General features: G+C 34.9%; 1 protein-coding gene and 1 pseudogene across 12 annotated transcripts in view; one reads left to right on the top strand and one right to left on the bottom strand.

The window, feature by feature from the left end:
• The window catches only part of MAPK10 (mitogen-activated protein kinase 10), a 366,398-nt gene that overhangs the window by 136,032 nt on the left and 213,489 nt on the right, over positions 1–16,877 (bottom strand). The window lies entirely within an intron of this gene.
• Positions 4,985–5,631, top strand: LOC139437333 (large ribosomal subunit protein eL15-like; annotated as a pseudogene).

The following is a 16,877-nucleotide window of genomic DNA, read 5'->3' as shown; positions in this document are numbered from 1 at the left end:
AACTTTTTTCAATAACAAAGAATTAGATAAATCTTTTCTGAAACATTTCATTAAAATCATTCATTTATAGAGCAAACACTATATTATACTGGTCTAGAGACTATTTTAGGTCCTTCAGGATTCAGGTAAATCAGAGGCAATACCTGATCATCCATTAAAATAGCCATTTGAGGAAAGAAAAGATTGTATCTACAACCCTTTCTCAGAAAGACTAAGATGCAAAATAATGTTTTGCTTTAATTATTGTAAACAGGTAAATTGGAAGGGAACAATGGAAACTTCATTTGTTCTCATTAATAGCAAAAATGCTATTATGTAGAATCCTCAGTTAAGCACTAATAAATATTTTATCCCATTATGTAGCCTGTTTTACTTTCACGATAAAGTCCTTTGAGGCAAAAAAAGTTTTTAATTTCATTGAGGTCCAATTTATCTATTTTTTCTTTTGTTGCTTTTACTTTGGGTGTAAAGCCTAACAAACTATTGTCTTAACATAGTTTTCTTCCAAGAGTTCGATGGTTCTACCCCTTATATTTATTAGGTCTATGATCCATTTTGAGTTGATTTTTGTTTAAGGTGTGAGTTAGGGGTCCCTGGGTTTTTTGTTTGTTTTGTTTTTTATAAATGAGGATCCAGTTTTCCCAGCATCACTTGTTGAAGAAACTGTTCTTTCCCAATTGAGTGGTCTTTGCCCCTTGTCAAAACTCAGTAGGCAGGGTTGATTTCTGAGCTCTCAATTCAATTCCATTGCTCTATAGATATGTCCTTGTGCCAGTACCATGCTGTTTTGATTCCTGTGGCTTTGTAATACATTTTAAGATTGTTAAGTGTGAGTCCTCCAAATTCATTCTTCTTTTTCCAGATGTCTTTAGCTAATCGGGGACCCTTACCTTTTCACATGATGATTGGCTTCTCCATTTCTAGAAAGAAGTTTGTTGGAATTTTGATTGGGAATGCACTGAATTAATAAATTTCTTTGGGTAGTACTGATATCTTAACAATATTTAGTTCTCCAATCCCTGAACACGGAATATCCTCCCATTTATTTAGGTCTTCTTTGATTTCTTTTAGCAATGTTTTATAGTTTTATGTGTACAAGTTCATCACAGCCTTGGCTAGATTTATTCTTAGATATTTGATTCTTTCAGTTGTTATTTTGAATGGATTTTTTTTCCTGATTTCTTCTTCTAATTGTTCACTGCTTGTGTATATAAAAAATACTGTTTTGGGGTGTTGATCTTGTACCCTGCCACTTTGCCAAATTCATTTTATTAGCTCTAGGAGCTTTATTGTGGATTTGTGAGGATATTCTGTATATAGGATGATGCTCTCTGGAAACAGGGAAAACTTTAATTCTTCCTTTCTATTTTGGATGTCTTTTTTTTTTTTTTACTTGCCTAATTGCTCTGGCAAAAATTCGAGTACCATGTTGAATAACAGTGGTGATGGTGGGTATCTTTGTCTTGTTCCTGATCTTGGAGGAAAGGTATTCAGTCTTTCGTCACTGGGTATAAACTTAGCTGTGGGCTTTTCACTTGTATCATTCGTTACCATTAATTCATTCAGCTACAATATATGGAGCATCTACTAGATGCCAAATCATGGGTTTAAGGTGTAAATATCTGAGAGGAGACGTGACGTAAGTTTTCCTCCATTAACAATATCCTCAGACCTCCCTTCTTCTCACTGGTTCTTAGATGTGAGTGTGCATCTAAACCACCTAGGAAATTGATAAAATACAAATCACCAGCAGAACACCCCAGAAAGGCTGATTGAGGCCACTAGCACAGGTTTTGAGGATCTTCATATTAGGCAGCCAAAGGGTTTCTGATGAAAGGATCTGAGTATTTGACTTTGAGAAAGATTGCTTAAGGGCATCATTCTGAAAGTATGGTCCCTGGAACATCAGAACCACTTGGAAACTTGTTAGAAATGTGAATGCTTAGGTTGCCCTCCACATCTATTAAGTGAGGAACTCTGGTGTTTGGACCAGCATTCTGCACTTTAATAAATCCTCTAGGTAATTCTGACACATGTTAAAGTTTGAAAACTACACATTCGAGTGGAGAGATTGCCAGAAGATTGTGGAACAGATCATGCAGCTCTGCCTGTGATATTTAGAAAGTAAAACACTTGCAGTAGAAATAATGTTTCTGCATCTGTACCAGGGATGCACTAGCTCCATGCATTGTTGCTCTATGAACTTTATTGCTCTATGAACTGCTAAATCTCATTGCTCATGCCATGCACAACCTGGAAAGCAGAGTCCTAGTTAAAACAAGGATTACCCCATACCTCAAATTCAAGTATTTTGGAGAGCCTCACTGGCCAGACTTAAGGATTTCCAAGGTCTCTGTATTCAGACAGGTCAATGGTTGGCCAAGTAATGGAGTAAATCATTTTATCTAACCAATTGCTTATACTCCTGAGACATACCCTATAATTTTTACAAGACATACCCTATAAGTTTTACAACCACCCAGGCAGGGGTGTCCATATAAAGCAGATGTTATCTGTGGACTTGGGGATAGGTTTGTACTATAGATAAAACAAACACAGAATATTATATTAATAGCAAAATTTTAGCAACTAGAAAATTACCAGTCAAAAAGAGACAAATAAAAGCTATTCAAATAAAATGCCTAATCCTCTGGCATATTTTCTAAAATAAAAGTTATGTGGTAATCCTTTATCTCCATTCCAGGACACATAAGTCTGAAAAACATCATTATAAGGATTGTGAATTTATACAGAAGTGCCAACATGAGTGCAAGCGTGTGTGTGTGTGCTCACTTACACACACAATTTCCTTTGAGCATTAGCTTTATTGAGTTCTGAATTAACCTTCAGGTGAAATCTAGAAGTTAGAGAATACTATATATTCATTCTTAAACATATCTCAAATAATTGACAAAAAGGCTACTTTAATTGTTAGTTAAGCTAAGACACAATGATGATTTTCTTGAATGATTGTCATAACCAAAACTTTGATGCTAAATGTGTTGTGTTGAGAAGCTTCCCCCGATCCCATATGTGCTCCAAGCTTACAAATCCAAAATCAGTTTTTAAAAACTCAGAACATATTTAATAGAGTATATATTACATACTTAGACTTCCATGCAGTCTTCCCTGCAATGGCTCCAAAGCTCAAAATAAACTTTTATCTCTAAAATGTACCTATGGTACCCACCATGGTTTCTGATTTGGTGGGACTAGGGTAAGGCGCAAGAATTTGCATTTCTTACAAGTTCCACCCTTTGAGAATCACTGGTTTAAGGAACAGTAGAGGTAAGAAATGTTACCATTCAAAGAGGGCTAATTGGGAGGCAAAACCTGGGAGTAATGCTGGTGAAGTCAAGTAAAGATGTGGATATTAAAAATAATGCCACAGATGACTCTACTTGATATCAGCACATCTTTAGCAGGCCCAGATGCCAACTTCCCAGGGATGTGTTTTCCATCTCATAGGTACAATATAGAGCCTTACCAAAGTTCTCACAATTAGCTCATTAAAATAAGCATTCCATTATCTATTTATATTAAATTTATACGAAAACTTCTAGGAGAGATGTCTGAAACTCACAAATATACATAAATGTTTATCAAAATGGAGAATCTCTTTTTCTGAGAAGAAATTATATATAGGTTAACAGCTTATTATAAAGAAGGAATATTCTATTTAAACCATTCCTGGGATGATTAAGTTCATGTGTCAACTTGGCCAGGTTATGGTGTCCCATTGTTTGGTCAAGCAAACACTGGCCTGATGTTGCTATGAGTATATTTTGTGAATTTAAATCATCAGTAAATTGACTACATCTATAATCAACTAAGGAGATGGCCTTCAACAATGAGAGAAGTCTCAACCAATCAGTTGAAGGCTGTAAAAGGAGAACCAATGATTTCAGCAATCAGAAGGGAAAATTTCCATCTCTACCTCAGCCAGCCAGCTTCTCCTGGGAAATTCAATGAAAACCTTCATGGGAGTTCCCAGGTTGTGGCCTGCCCAATGGAATTTGGACTTGCCCATTCCCATAGTCACATGAACCAATTCAAATAATAACTCTCAGAATGTCATAATATTTACTTATGTATATATATCATTTCCTGTCAGTTCTGTTTCCCTAGACAAAACCCTGATTAATAACCCCATCACCCCCACCACATTTTAAATCACCACACACAGTGGTAACTTTTGGAGATCAACATGGCTCAAAATAACTATAGGTTTAGAACAAGTCTATTCTATTGAATCAAATAATTAAAAAAAATAAATAAAACTCATTATGCCACTGGATAGTAAGCCTATTTAAATGGCAACATTTATTTCCATAGAAATAAATTTATTGAAATTTATTTCCATATGGTAGAATTTTTTTTTCAAAAATTCAAAGCAAACTCACTTCTTCTCCCTCTATCATCCACACACAAAAAAATAAAAGCTAAATTAAAAGAAGATTGTATTGTCACTGGCAGTTTGGTAAGCAGAAAAGAAATCTGAATATAATCTGTTCTGTGAAAGGACTGCATCCTGTGCTGTACTGGTTTAATGAGTTCCATACCCACGAGCAGTTGAGTTGCTTGCCCTTGGCAATGGAGTTTTTAGAAAGAAAAAACATTACTGATCTTATCCTGCAGGTGTCTAAATTGTATTTTTCTCAAATACAATAACCTATATTCCAGAAGTACTCCCTCCCCATTTGCATTAGTGGATGACTGTCTTGTGTTACTGTTATTCAGATCATGAGCAAGAAATATTGAGGTTTAAGAATTTTTAAGGGTTAAGCTTCCTTAGTTTTTTTTGAATGAGAGAGCTGAAAATAGCATTGAACCTTTCCATCTGGAGGCAGACATCAGGTAGGCTGTGGTGGGGTCATTTGTGTCTCTATCACCGCTGATCTCCTTTTGCCTCAGTCATCCAGACTCGGGGATACTGAGTCCTTGCAACTCCTGCCTCCTTGTTGCACAAGTTCAGTAAGACATGATGAATGTTTACAAGTACATCCAGGAGCTGTGAAGAAGATGTAGTCCAACATGATGTGCTGTCTCCCAAGGTTGTGCGCTCCACAGGGTCCCCATCCAACCTGGCCCAGTAAAACGCAAAGACTGGGATGCAAGGCCAAGCAAGGTTTAGTCATCTACTGGATTCACACGTACAACAGAAGCTGCAAATGCAATTCCTGAGTTTGCAACCTAAGGCAAGGCTGTCCGTAATGGTGTTAAACAGTTTAAGTTTGCTGGAAGACTTTAGTCTATTGCCAAGAAGCCTGCGACACACCATTTCAGGACCCTGAGAGTCCTGAATTCTTATTTGGCTGATGAAGATCCACATATAAATCCTTTGAAATGATCCTCATTGACTCATTCCATAAAGCTATCAGGAGAAATCCTGACAATCAGTGGTTTCACCAAGCCAGTCCACAAGCACAGAGTGATGCATGGACTGACATCTGCAGGTAGCAAGAGTGCCTTTGGAAAGGGCCACAAGTTCCACCGCATGATTGGTGGTTCTCTTTGTGCAGCCTGAGAAGGCTCAGTACTCTCCAACTCTACCATGACCACAAATATAAGAAATGTTTATCAAATTCATGCCTAAAAAACCATTTAGAACAGTCATATCTACTTTTTTAAAAATAGCACTGAGTTTGGATAAATTCTACACTTAATGTCTAGGAAACCTTGAGCAAGCCATTTTATTCTTTCCTTTATTCATTATTTATAACCTGTATGGTTCCAAGAAGGATTTGTGCAGCTCACCAGAAAATATATAGGAACAATAAAACCATTAAATCAGTGTTAAGAACAAATGTCAAATAAAGCATGTTAGGAAATGACAGTTTTACCAGATGAGTTAAGTTAAGAAATTCTACTGCCTTGAGCACAAAATGCAGTGTCACTAATTTCTGCAATGCCAAAGGAAATAAACAAGGAAAACATCAAAATCACAGCATATGGCAAGTTCTGCTCATTAATCTCATAAATCATACCAGGTCATAGGAAAGATAAATTCCCTCTAGCACTTAGCTTCAAGGAAGAGTATGTTGAATGATTCTATATATATTAAACCTGGAACCAAGGAGGCAGTATGTTAATTTTTTAAGAAAAGAAGCAAAAATATGTTTTATATGACTTATAATCCCTCTCAATATGACAAAGGGAGAAAGGTGAGCCAGTTAAGCCTACTGTTAAACACATTATATTTAATACTCACAATAGCCCTATTAGGTGAGGAAAGTAGCATACAGAGCTGTTAATTAATTGGTTCACAAAGTCTTAGAATTATTAATTGCTATCACCAGTTTTTAATTTTTAATGATTTAAATTTTTCTGATTCCAAATATGCTCTCTTTTTTTACTAGCCCATGTAATATTAATGGTTTAGTAAAAATTTAGAAAAATTATGTGAATTTCTTATAAGTTACAGGAATAGAGCTTTGAAAATCAAAGGAAATGAATCAATAACTTATCTTCCTGTATAATCTCTTTCAGTCATCAAGTGTCTCAACCTAGAGTTTAACTTAATTGGATATTAATTGAAATAGACAATCCTATATTGATTATGGAAAGCTGGACTTTTAGACTGCCATGAAATTTAAAGGGACTGGTTCCATTCATTTGTTAAACAAATATTTGTTATAGAGACATTGTTCAGTAAATATCCATGTGGTCCACTATATTTTCCAGACTTCATTGCAGTTGTATCAGGGCCATGTGACTAAATCTGCCAATGGGATGCAAACAGGAGTAGTAGGTGCCACTTAAACATGAAAGCAATTAAAAACTGATATGCCTCAAAAATTGAATTATAGACTATATGCTTTATAGCAAGGTTAATTTTTTTTAACTTGATCAGTTTACTTAATATGATTACATAAGTGAATAGCCTTATTCTTAGGACATTAACATGGAAGTACTAAGTGGTAAAGGAACATGATGTATATAACCAATTCTCAAATTTCTATAAGCTGGTTGACAGATGAAAGATTAGATAGATAAAGATGATAGATAAGAGAATTATATAACAAATGTGGCAAAATGTTAAAAGTTGGTAAATGTGGGTAACTGCTAGGGTTATAGTGGAGTGTTTTCTATGTTAATATTCCAACTTTCCTATAATTTTGAATTAAAATTGTTTAAAACAACTATTGTGCCTCAACCATTTCTCCTTCCATACTCTAGTATCTTAACTGACATATCATAAGATATTGAAGGCCTAAATTACCGAGTCACCAAATGGAGAAGAGCCCGTTCTCATCTGTTTTAGACTTTGCATGAACAGAAAAGAAATTTCTGTTCTCATAAGTCACTGAGATTTGGGATCTATCTATTACTATAATATATTTTTTCATTCAACAAATATTTATTGTGGTCTTACAATGTGCCAAGAACTAATCTAAGTTGTGAAAATCAAAGCTTCTACCTGCCTTCATGGAACTTAAATTTAAGTAGTTCCTTAGAGAATTAAACTTGGAATATTGGCTGCATTATCACAATGACCTAACCTGCTAAACTAATTATACTGAATTTTATACCTTTTGATATTCAGATTCCCAATTTTCTACCATAAAAAAGTAAAAAATAGTAAATAAGTGGTATTATATAATCAAGACAAGGTAAAATTCCCAGGTTGATAAGTAATAATTTAAAAAAAAATGCTTTCTCAGGATTCAGGATAAGAAATTGTTTCATCATAAGGAGAGTTAAACTCATTTAAGAATTTAAATGTTTGAAGTGAGTTGTCTGGATTTTACTGGCATCTGTACTCCACAGTGCTAATGAAAACATCAAAAACACAAGTTGAAATTTTATCTCTAAAATATATCTTTGTGTTTTTAAAAAGGAAAACTAGAGTTTATCAAACTTTACATTTAAGAATCTGAAACACTAAAGTCCTGTTTTCATTCACAAAATAAATAACATTATTCTTAAACCTTATATAACTTATCATTCCTTCACAATTACAAAAAGATCTCATTGATACTTAAGTTTAGTGGTTCCACATTCTCTATCTCTTCATTTTCATCTCTTTGAATATGCATTTTTATAGTTGCCTTTGAACTTTTTTGGAATGAAGTAGAGATGTATATAACTAAATAAATATTCATTTTTAGATAAGGTAAACAAAAGAGAAGTGGACTGACACATTCCAGGTTAGAAATGGGTTTAGAACTCAAAACTGAAGTGGACATTCTTTGTCTTAACTTACTAGAAAATGCAGCCTACACATATCATGCACTCCAAATTCAGATAATACCTCAGCAGAAAACCCAAAATTATCACTCACTATATATTTTCAAAGCTACTGCTCAGAAAAGTAGGACTAAAATAGTGCATTTAAGAAACTAATTGATTACTTAGGATCATAACATAAGCCAAAATGGAATCCACAAGTTGTTGCTTCTCAAAAAGCATGATTACTGGAATGGTTATGTCCACTTCACATGAAGGAATAGAGTATGGATTAGAGCGGATTTACTGATATTCTATTCATGAACTATTGTGATCAGTAATCAAAGAAAATGTAGCACTGACGTGAAGAAAGTGGCCATGGTAGCTGCTGAGGATAGGGAGTGGGAAGAAGAAATGTGATATGGGGGCATTTTCAGGACTTGAAGTTGTCCTGGGTGGTACTGCAGGGACAGTTACTGGACACTGTATGTCCTCCCATGGCTCACTGGGTGGAATGGGGGAGAGTGTAAACTATAATGTGGACCACTGACCGCGTGGTGCAGCAGTGCTCAGAGATGTATTCACCAAGTGCAATGAATGTCCCATGATGATGGAGGAGGTTGTTGTTATGGGAGGAGTGGGGTGAGGGGGGTGGGGGGTATATGGGGACCTCATATTTTTTTAATGTAATATTAAAAAAATAAAAACAAAAAATTAAAATTAAAAAAAATAAAGCATGATTACTGATTAACCATGCACTGGAAACCACATATAATTCTGGGATATTTTCCAACCCAACTATTTTGAAAGACATAAGCAATAACTTCATTTAGTCTGAGTAAGACCTCAATCATAATTAAATTTTTAATGTTATGCTACATTTACATTAAGGTTAAGCCCATTCAACAAGAAGTCAGTTTGACCTTGTTGTTGTGCTTCAAGCAAACCAAGCACATACAATATAATCAATATACTTATATTACAGAACTGAACTTTAGGGCCTCCACATTTTCTGTTAGTCTTGAGTAACATAACTGAATCTATTCATTAACTGAAATAATTTACTTCATAAATCTTTAGAAAAAACTGTCCAATGTATAAAACAAATATTGAATTTTAAAATTCCCCTGGAATTTAGTATAGCCATCTCTACCTAGAGATGTGGGCACCTAGAAATAAAACTATTGTCAAGTCACATGAAACACCCATCCACGAACATAAATAGGATGGTTATTATCTTGCTAGAATAGAAATCTCAGTGATTTATTTCATGGTTCAAGTTGTCCCATGTTTTCAGATAATGTTTATTCTGTCTTTATTTAATAATTTTTCCCAGACAGTCCATGCAAATAAAAGCATAAATAGAGTGAATTTAGGAAATGAATGCAAAAGTAACTACTCTGTATGAAAGGAGATGTGGAAAGAAGTCAGTGTCAGGTATTCTTAAATAATACGCAAGAGAGGAAACCTATTAAAAGGAGAAGCTAAAATAAAAATGTCTCTCCATTACAGGGAAAACTAAAATAGCAAAGAAAGGGTTAATGGGTTTATTTCGTAAAACCACAGCCATTCATTTACAACACACTAATACCTTCAAATGTATCTAAGGTCAACTTACTTATCTCCAATATCATATTTATATCATCAGAAGTTTAAATTTTGTTGTTGTTGTTGTTTTTTGAGGTGGCAGACAATCCCTACAGAAACCTAAAATACACAAATGATTCTATTTACTTCCTAGATTATCTGAAATGATTTTCAGTTTCCCTGTTGTACTATATAAATTTTTCCTTTGCCCTGTGCAGTCACAAAAACTTTTCTTTGCTGCTATACTCTCCAAGTTTGGTATCAGAGTCTTCAGTATATCTAGGGTAGCCATCTAATAAAGAGTATCACTAAGGTCTTTGAAAAATAAATACTATCGACACATTAAATGAAATAAGTTGAGCAAACCAAATCAGGAGGTCATAAGAGGGGTCATGCTTATGCACACCTCAGCAGGACCCCAGAGAGAGCCAAAGTAGGTACAACCCTAGGTGCTGGTTCTCCTGAAGGCTACAGAGATCCACAGGGTATATGGTCATAGCAGATGGATTTGGAGTTCTGTGTCATGTCAGAGGACCCTACTTTGGAATTTGTGCTCCTGAGTGTGATGGAGCTGGACTCAGATGTGACCTTCCTACATATGCCTCTTCTGTCACTTTTACTGAATCTGTGGTTGGCACTTGGGATGGTGCAAACTCAGGGGTCTTGAATCTCTGTACTGCCCATGTGCCAGCTGGGCCCTGAGCCTCAGCAGAGTTGTGATGCCTACTCTCTGGTCCATTGGATTTACCCAGGTCAGCTAACAGGGAGGTGAAGATGGTCAGCCACCACACCAGGAAATCAAGAGTGCCAACAACCGCAAGCAGGGGAATTGTCTCCATCATTCATGTAGAATCTAAGCCCCCTCTTGATGTAGAGGTGGAGTGGACATCACCATCCCAGGGCCCAAAGGATGGAGAAATAAAATACGGACTAGAATGGATTTACTGGTATTCTACTATAAAACTATTGTGACTAGTAATAGAAGAAATTGTAGCATTGAGGTATAGTTGCTGAGGGCAGGGAAAGGGAAGAAGAGTTGTGATGCAGGGGCATATTTGGGACTTTGAGTTGTCCTAAATGATATTGCAGGGTCAAATGCTGGACTTTATATAACCTGCCTTAACCCACTGAATACAATGGGGGAGAGTGTGACCTACAGGGTAAACTATTATCTATGTGGTACAGGAGTTCTACAAAATATGTTCACCAAGTGCAATGAATGTGCCACAATGATGGAGGAGGTTGTTGGTGTGGGAGGAGTAGAGTAGAGGGTTGGGGGGTATTTGGGACCCTCTTATATTTTTTAAAGTAACATTTTTTTGTGATGTATATATCTTCAAAAAAATACAATTTACAAAAATGACGGGGTGGGGGTGGGGAGTGGGGTATATGGGAACCTCTTATGTTTTTTATGTTTTATAATGTAACATTCTTTGTGATCTATTAACTTTAATTTTAAAAGTATAAAAAAATAATAAAATAAAATAAAATGCCCTAGAAGCAATAGAGCTACTTTGTAAACCTATATAACTCTGGAATCTGGATTTAATGATATTGTTGAAATCCCTAGATACTAACAATCTGAACATAACATTTAAAATGAAACCCTTCCATGAGCATTCCAGGACCTATTTTGATGAATTTCCTTTTTGCTGTTTTCCAGATGTGCAAAAACAATAACAAATCAGAAGTGATTAGTAATTTTGAGAAGTAAGTTTGCATTTATTTAGAACACCCATCATCCAGACAAATTATAACATATACACCTGTGGTGCTTTTGTTGTCTACAATTAAAGTAATAAAATAAAATTTAATTAGCCAGCCAAGTTATCTAGCAATATTTTATATCTATTAAGAAAAATATTGCTTTAACTAGAAAAAAAAGGAGCAGGCTCAGTCTTGACTGTCATATCCTATAAAGTGCTATGTCAAAAAACAGTAAGAATCCAAAAATAAATTTAAAAGCAACTTTTGACAATAAAAATAGCTGTTTTTGCCAAATTCCCAGTAATATTTTAGAAATTAAATATTATAATCATCTTTTGGAATTTATGTAAAAGGAATTTTTTCCTCTTGGTGATCAATGGACTCTTAGACTTGTTTACATTTAATTGTTGTACTTGGGCTCTCAGTTACAATTTCTCGCTACTCATCTTAGTGAAAAACAAAACAAAACTGTGCATCAATAGATGATACTAAGAACTTCATAATGGGACTAGGGAAAGACTGTATGGTATAATTGAGACTTCCAACTCCAGAATCAAACATAACTGGATTATTTCATCATGCAGTCACTTCCCACCCCTATGGAAAGTCACTCAACTTCTCCAGGTCTCAGTTTCCTTATCTGCAAAATGGGGATGATAGTACTGAAAAGAATTGTTATTGTGACTATTAAATGAGGTAAAATCTTTAATAAAGTCTTCACACATAGTGAGCATTTGGTAAGTATTAGGGGTTTGGGGGTTTGTCTGACACATTATTGCTTAGCCCACAATTATCCCTGAATTTTTCTCTATCTTCACCCTTCCCTTCTATCCTCAGAACCTCCCTCTCAACATTTCATCATCAAATCTCTACTACAAAAACAAAACAAAGAACATCTCTGCTTTACAATTTTCTTCTTCATCTCCTAGACATCTTTTCTGTGGGAGTATATTTCTTGTCCCCATTTCTCACATCACATTTTATTCTCAACCTCTGCAGCCTGACTTCCATCTGTCCCTCCATTGAAATGCCTTCCAATAGGGCCATTGGTGCTCTAACTGCCAAATCCAAAGCTGTTCAAAGATGCATAAGATCCCCTATGCTCTAAGGCCAGGCTGCCCAGGGTTCCAATAGCACTAAACCACTTGCTGAGTGTCCTGAGGCAAGTTATTTAAAGTGCTGTTCCTCAGTTTTCTCTTCTGTAAACTGGGGATAATAATAACACCTACCTCATAGGACTGTTTAAGGAATTAAAACGAGATTATCAAGGTAAAGAGCTTAGAATATTGTCTGACATGTAGCAATCCCTCAGTAGACGTGAGGCCTTGTATCTAAATTCTCTTTTATTCAAAAAGCATTTATTGAACATTACCAGATTCAGATTTTTAGGCTAAGGATTCGAGGATAAGAATGCTCTGGTCCTTCCCCCAGCGCAGTCAACACTGATTGGGAAAACATATACCTGTACACAAATGGTAACACATCAGGATGTGATAAATGCAGTAGACACTAATGTATATTATCTCTCTGTGTATATATCCCTAGTTAAAACCCTAATTCATCTCTTCAGTAGAATTCCAAAAATAACACTTTTCAAAGTTATTTCTCTTTACAGAGTGAAATATATAAGAGCTCTGTGCTTCTTTGTTCAGTTGAGCAAAAAAGACTAAGGAGGCATATTACCTTTTTCTCAGGTGGGTCAAGAATTTTTGTAAAACACTTCCAATTCTCTGTAGGTCTATGTTTTTATAAAGGATTCATAACTGAAAAATAAATATTATTCTTGTATTGTCTAACATTACAAGAAAAAATGCCTCCTCTGTATCCTATTGCAAACGGCTGTTGGTTGAGTTTTTAAGAAACAAAATCAGAAAGAATAGCTTAAAAATCCAATGAATACAGGGAGTGGATACGGCTCAAGCAATTGGGCACCCTCCTCCCACATGGGGTGTTCCAAGTTGGGTTCCCGGTACCTCCTGAGGAAGACAATCAAACAGATGAAGGAGCCATAGGGGCGAGGGCAAATTAAAAAAAACCTCAATGAATACAATCCTCTTCAAATAATCCAATTAAGAGCTAAGGTTAATGTTGTTTTACATAATGTAAATCTTTTCTTTTGATAGATACCATGCAGGAAATTTTATTTTCTACATTTTATGTGATTTCTTACTTACAACAGGGGAAAACTGGAAATATGACATGGTGAAAAAATCCACAGTGTAATATTTAAGAAACCAGGACTGTGGACATACTCGGTCACTAATTAATTGTTGACAAGTTACTTAAGGCCTTTTAATATTGCCTGTGGGTCAAGAGGTTGGGAGTAACCTAACCTCGCATGGGGTCAGTTTAAACATCTCAGCATAATAGGGATATACATGGCATCCCATAAAATGACAAGGTTCCCAGGAATATGGTATGAAACTAAACGCTACTAGATAATTCTGCCTCTAGAAGAACAGTTTTCTTTAAATTGCTAGAGTAGTAAATGAGGCATAGAGTCAGAAGAAAGAAAAAAAAATGTTATTATCAAATAAAAATTCAATGTGGAAAGTTAATAAAAAGCTCTAAATCATGGTCGGGAATATTCTGCTTACTATATTTTTAGATGCTTTTTAAAAAGTTATAGAATATGCATATATATTACCTAAGTACCAAAACCTCATAGTAAGCAAGAAAATCCAGAGCCATTAAGAAATTTCATGCTTTACTTTTTCTTTATTCCTTTGCTTAAAAAGAACTCTCGCTAGAAATAGATATTCTGCATCTGTATGCAAATGTTGGAAACTGATTTGGAAGAAAAAAATCACCCTCCACAAATCTATTTTGGATAAAAAGAAAGAAAGGCTGAAGTGTGTGATTTTTTAATTTGACAACTTTTTAATTCAGATTTAATCTTGAAGTACATAAAACATTAATTTAGCTAGTTGTTTATTATTCAAGGGTTAATACCCACAGTAAATGGCTAGGATCATGGAGAATAAGGAGAGTTCACAGTCATACAATTATCAAGTGATAGGACCCAATATTCAACCCAAAAATTCAAGCCAGCTCATTTTTCACCAGAACACAATCACAGTTGCCACTGATTATATAAACCAAACCATTCATTCATTCAGCAAATATTTGGGATATTAGTGTGCTGGGGTACAATAGTGAACAAAACAGCCAAAAATCAGTTGTGTGCTGGTAAATGTGCAACAGTAGGCTTGGAGAGAGTGAATCCCTCATTTGTAGCTTTTGCTCATTTCTGTAAAATAAATATTCTTTTTGTGGCAGATTTGAAGCAATCATCCTGACATCATTGAACTTCAAGTTAAGAGAGGAACATAATCTTAATTCTTAGGAGCCTAATGTTTTGAGTATAAACCATTTGGAGGTTGGCAAAGGCAGAAGTTATTACAATAATTCAGTCAAGAGCTAATGTTGGCTTGGATCAAGATGGTAGTGAAGAGGATAGAGAGCAATAGTATGATTCCAGATATACATATTTTTTCTTTATTAGAGAACTTGTAGATTTACAGAATAATCATGCATAAAATACAGGATTTCCATGAACCTCTCTGTTATTAACACCTTATATTGGTATAGAACATTTGCTGCAACTGATAATATTAACAGCATATTTTAATAATTATGCTATTATACTACAGTCTATGATTTAATTTAGGGTTCACTAGTTGTGTAGTATAGTTCCAATGACTTTTTAAAAATTTTTATTCCATTACCGTATTTACAATCTAACATTTCTGCTTTTAATCACATTCAGATAAATATACTTCAGTGCTGGTAATTACACTCACATTGTGGTACCGTCACCATCATCCATTACCAAAACAGTCCCATCATTCCAAATAGGAACTCTGTACATTTTAAACCTTAATTTCCCATTCCCTATCTACATCCCATCCCCTGGTAACCTATATTCTAGTTTCTGATTCTATGAGTTTGCTTATTCTATCAGTGAGATCATACAATATTTGTCCTATTTGTCTGGCTTATTTTGCTCAATATGATGTCTTCAAGGTTCATTCATGTTGTTTCATGTATCAGGAGTTCATTCTTTTTTATTCCATTGTCTATAATTAAAATGACAGCCTACACAATGGGAAAAAATATTTGGAAACTATATATCCAATAAACATTGACTATCCAGAATATATAAAGAAATCTTTCAAGTTAACAATAAAAAAACAAATAAGCCAGTTTAAAAATGGGCAGAAGTTTTTCATCTTTTCAAAGAAGATATGAAAATGGCCAGAAAACACATGAAATGTCAGTTTAAAAATGGGCAAAAGACTTGAATCTCTCCAAGAAGATACGCAAATGGCCAGAAAACACATGAAAAGATGCTCAACATCATTAGCAGTCAGGGAAATGCAAATCAAAACCACAATGAGATATCACTTTACAGCCATTAGAATGGCTACTATTAAAAAAAAAAAACCAGTAATTAACGATTGTTGTAAAGAATGTGGAGAAATACAAACACTCATTCATTGATGGTGGTAATGTAAAATAGTGCAGACACTGTGGAATAGTTTGGTGGTTTCTCAGAAAGCTAAGACTAGAACTATCATATGACCCAGCAATCTCACTTCTAGCTATATACCCAAAAGAAATGAAAGTAGGGACTTGAACCTATATTTGCACAGCAATTCTCATAGCAGCATTATTCACGATTGCCAAAGATAGAAGTACCCGTGATATATTTGAATGTAGAGGCAACAGAATTTTCTGAAAGACTGAATGTGACAAGTGACCCAAAAGATGATTCCAAGGATTTTGTTCTAAGCAATGGGAAGATGGAGTTAGCATTTACTGAATCAAAGCAGACAATAGGAAAAGCAGTTCTGGAGGAAAGAGCAAAGGTTTGGTCAGGGATATGTATAGTTTGATTTTCCTGTTAAATATCTACAACAGGCATTTGGATATATGACTAGTTTCAGGAAGGGGTTTAGGTTAGAGATATTGTGCAAACAACATATTCATCATATTAAAACCATTGAAACTCAACAGGAGCATTAGGATAGTGAATGTAATTTATTTAAAATATATTTATTAATTTAACATGTACGTAGTGCTTACTGTGTTTCGGCTAGTATTCATTCATCTCATAACAACCCTAGAGGAGGTAGGTACTATTATTTTCCCCTTTTTATATGTAAGGACACTGAAGCAAAGAGAAATTATGTAACTTGCCTAAGGTTGTAAGTAAATGCCTAATAAGAAGTAAACCTGGAATTTCTCACCAAGTATCTGGATCCAGAGTTCTCATAGAGGACAGCAGTGGTCTAAGTGTTTAGAGGTCAGGGAGATGAGTAAAACCTATTCATAGCAGGTTTATTCCCATGGAAATTCTAACTATGATTAGGACAAGTACATATAGCAATTTTTTGTGTTTCCTTTTACAT

The sequence above is a fragment of the Dasypus novemcinctus genome, chromosome 1 (assembly GCF_030445035.2).
Source record: "Dasypus novemcinctus isolate mDasNov1 chromosome 1, mDasNov1.1.hap2, whole genome shotgun sequence".
NCBI lineage: Eukaryota > Metazoa > Chordata > Mammalia > Cingulata > Dasypodidae > Dasypus > Dasypus novemcinctus.
Note: the sequence above shows the minus strand (reverse complement) of the source record. Positions and strands in the feature narration are given on the sequence as shown.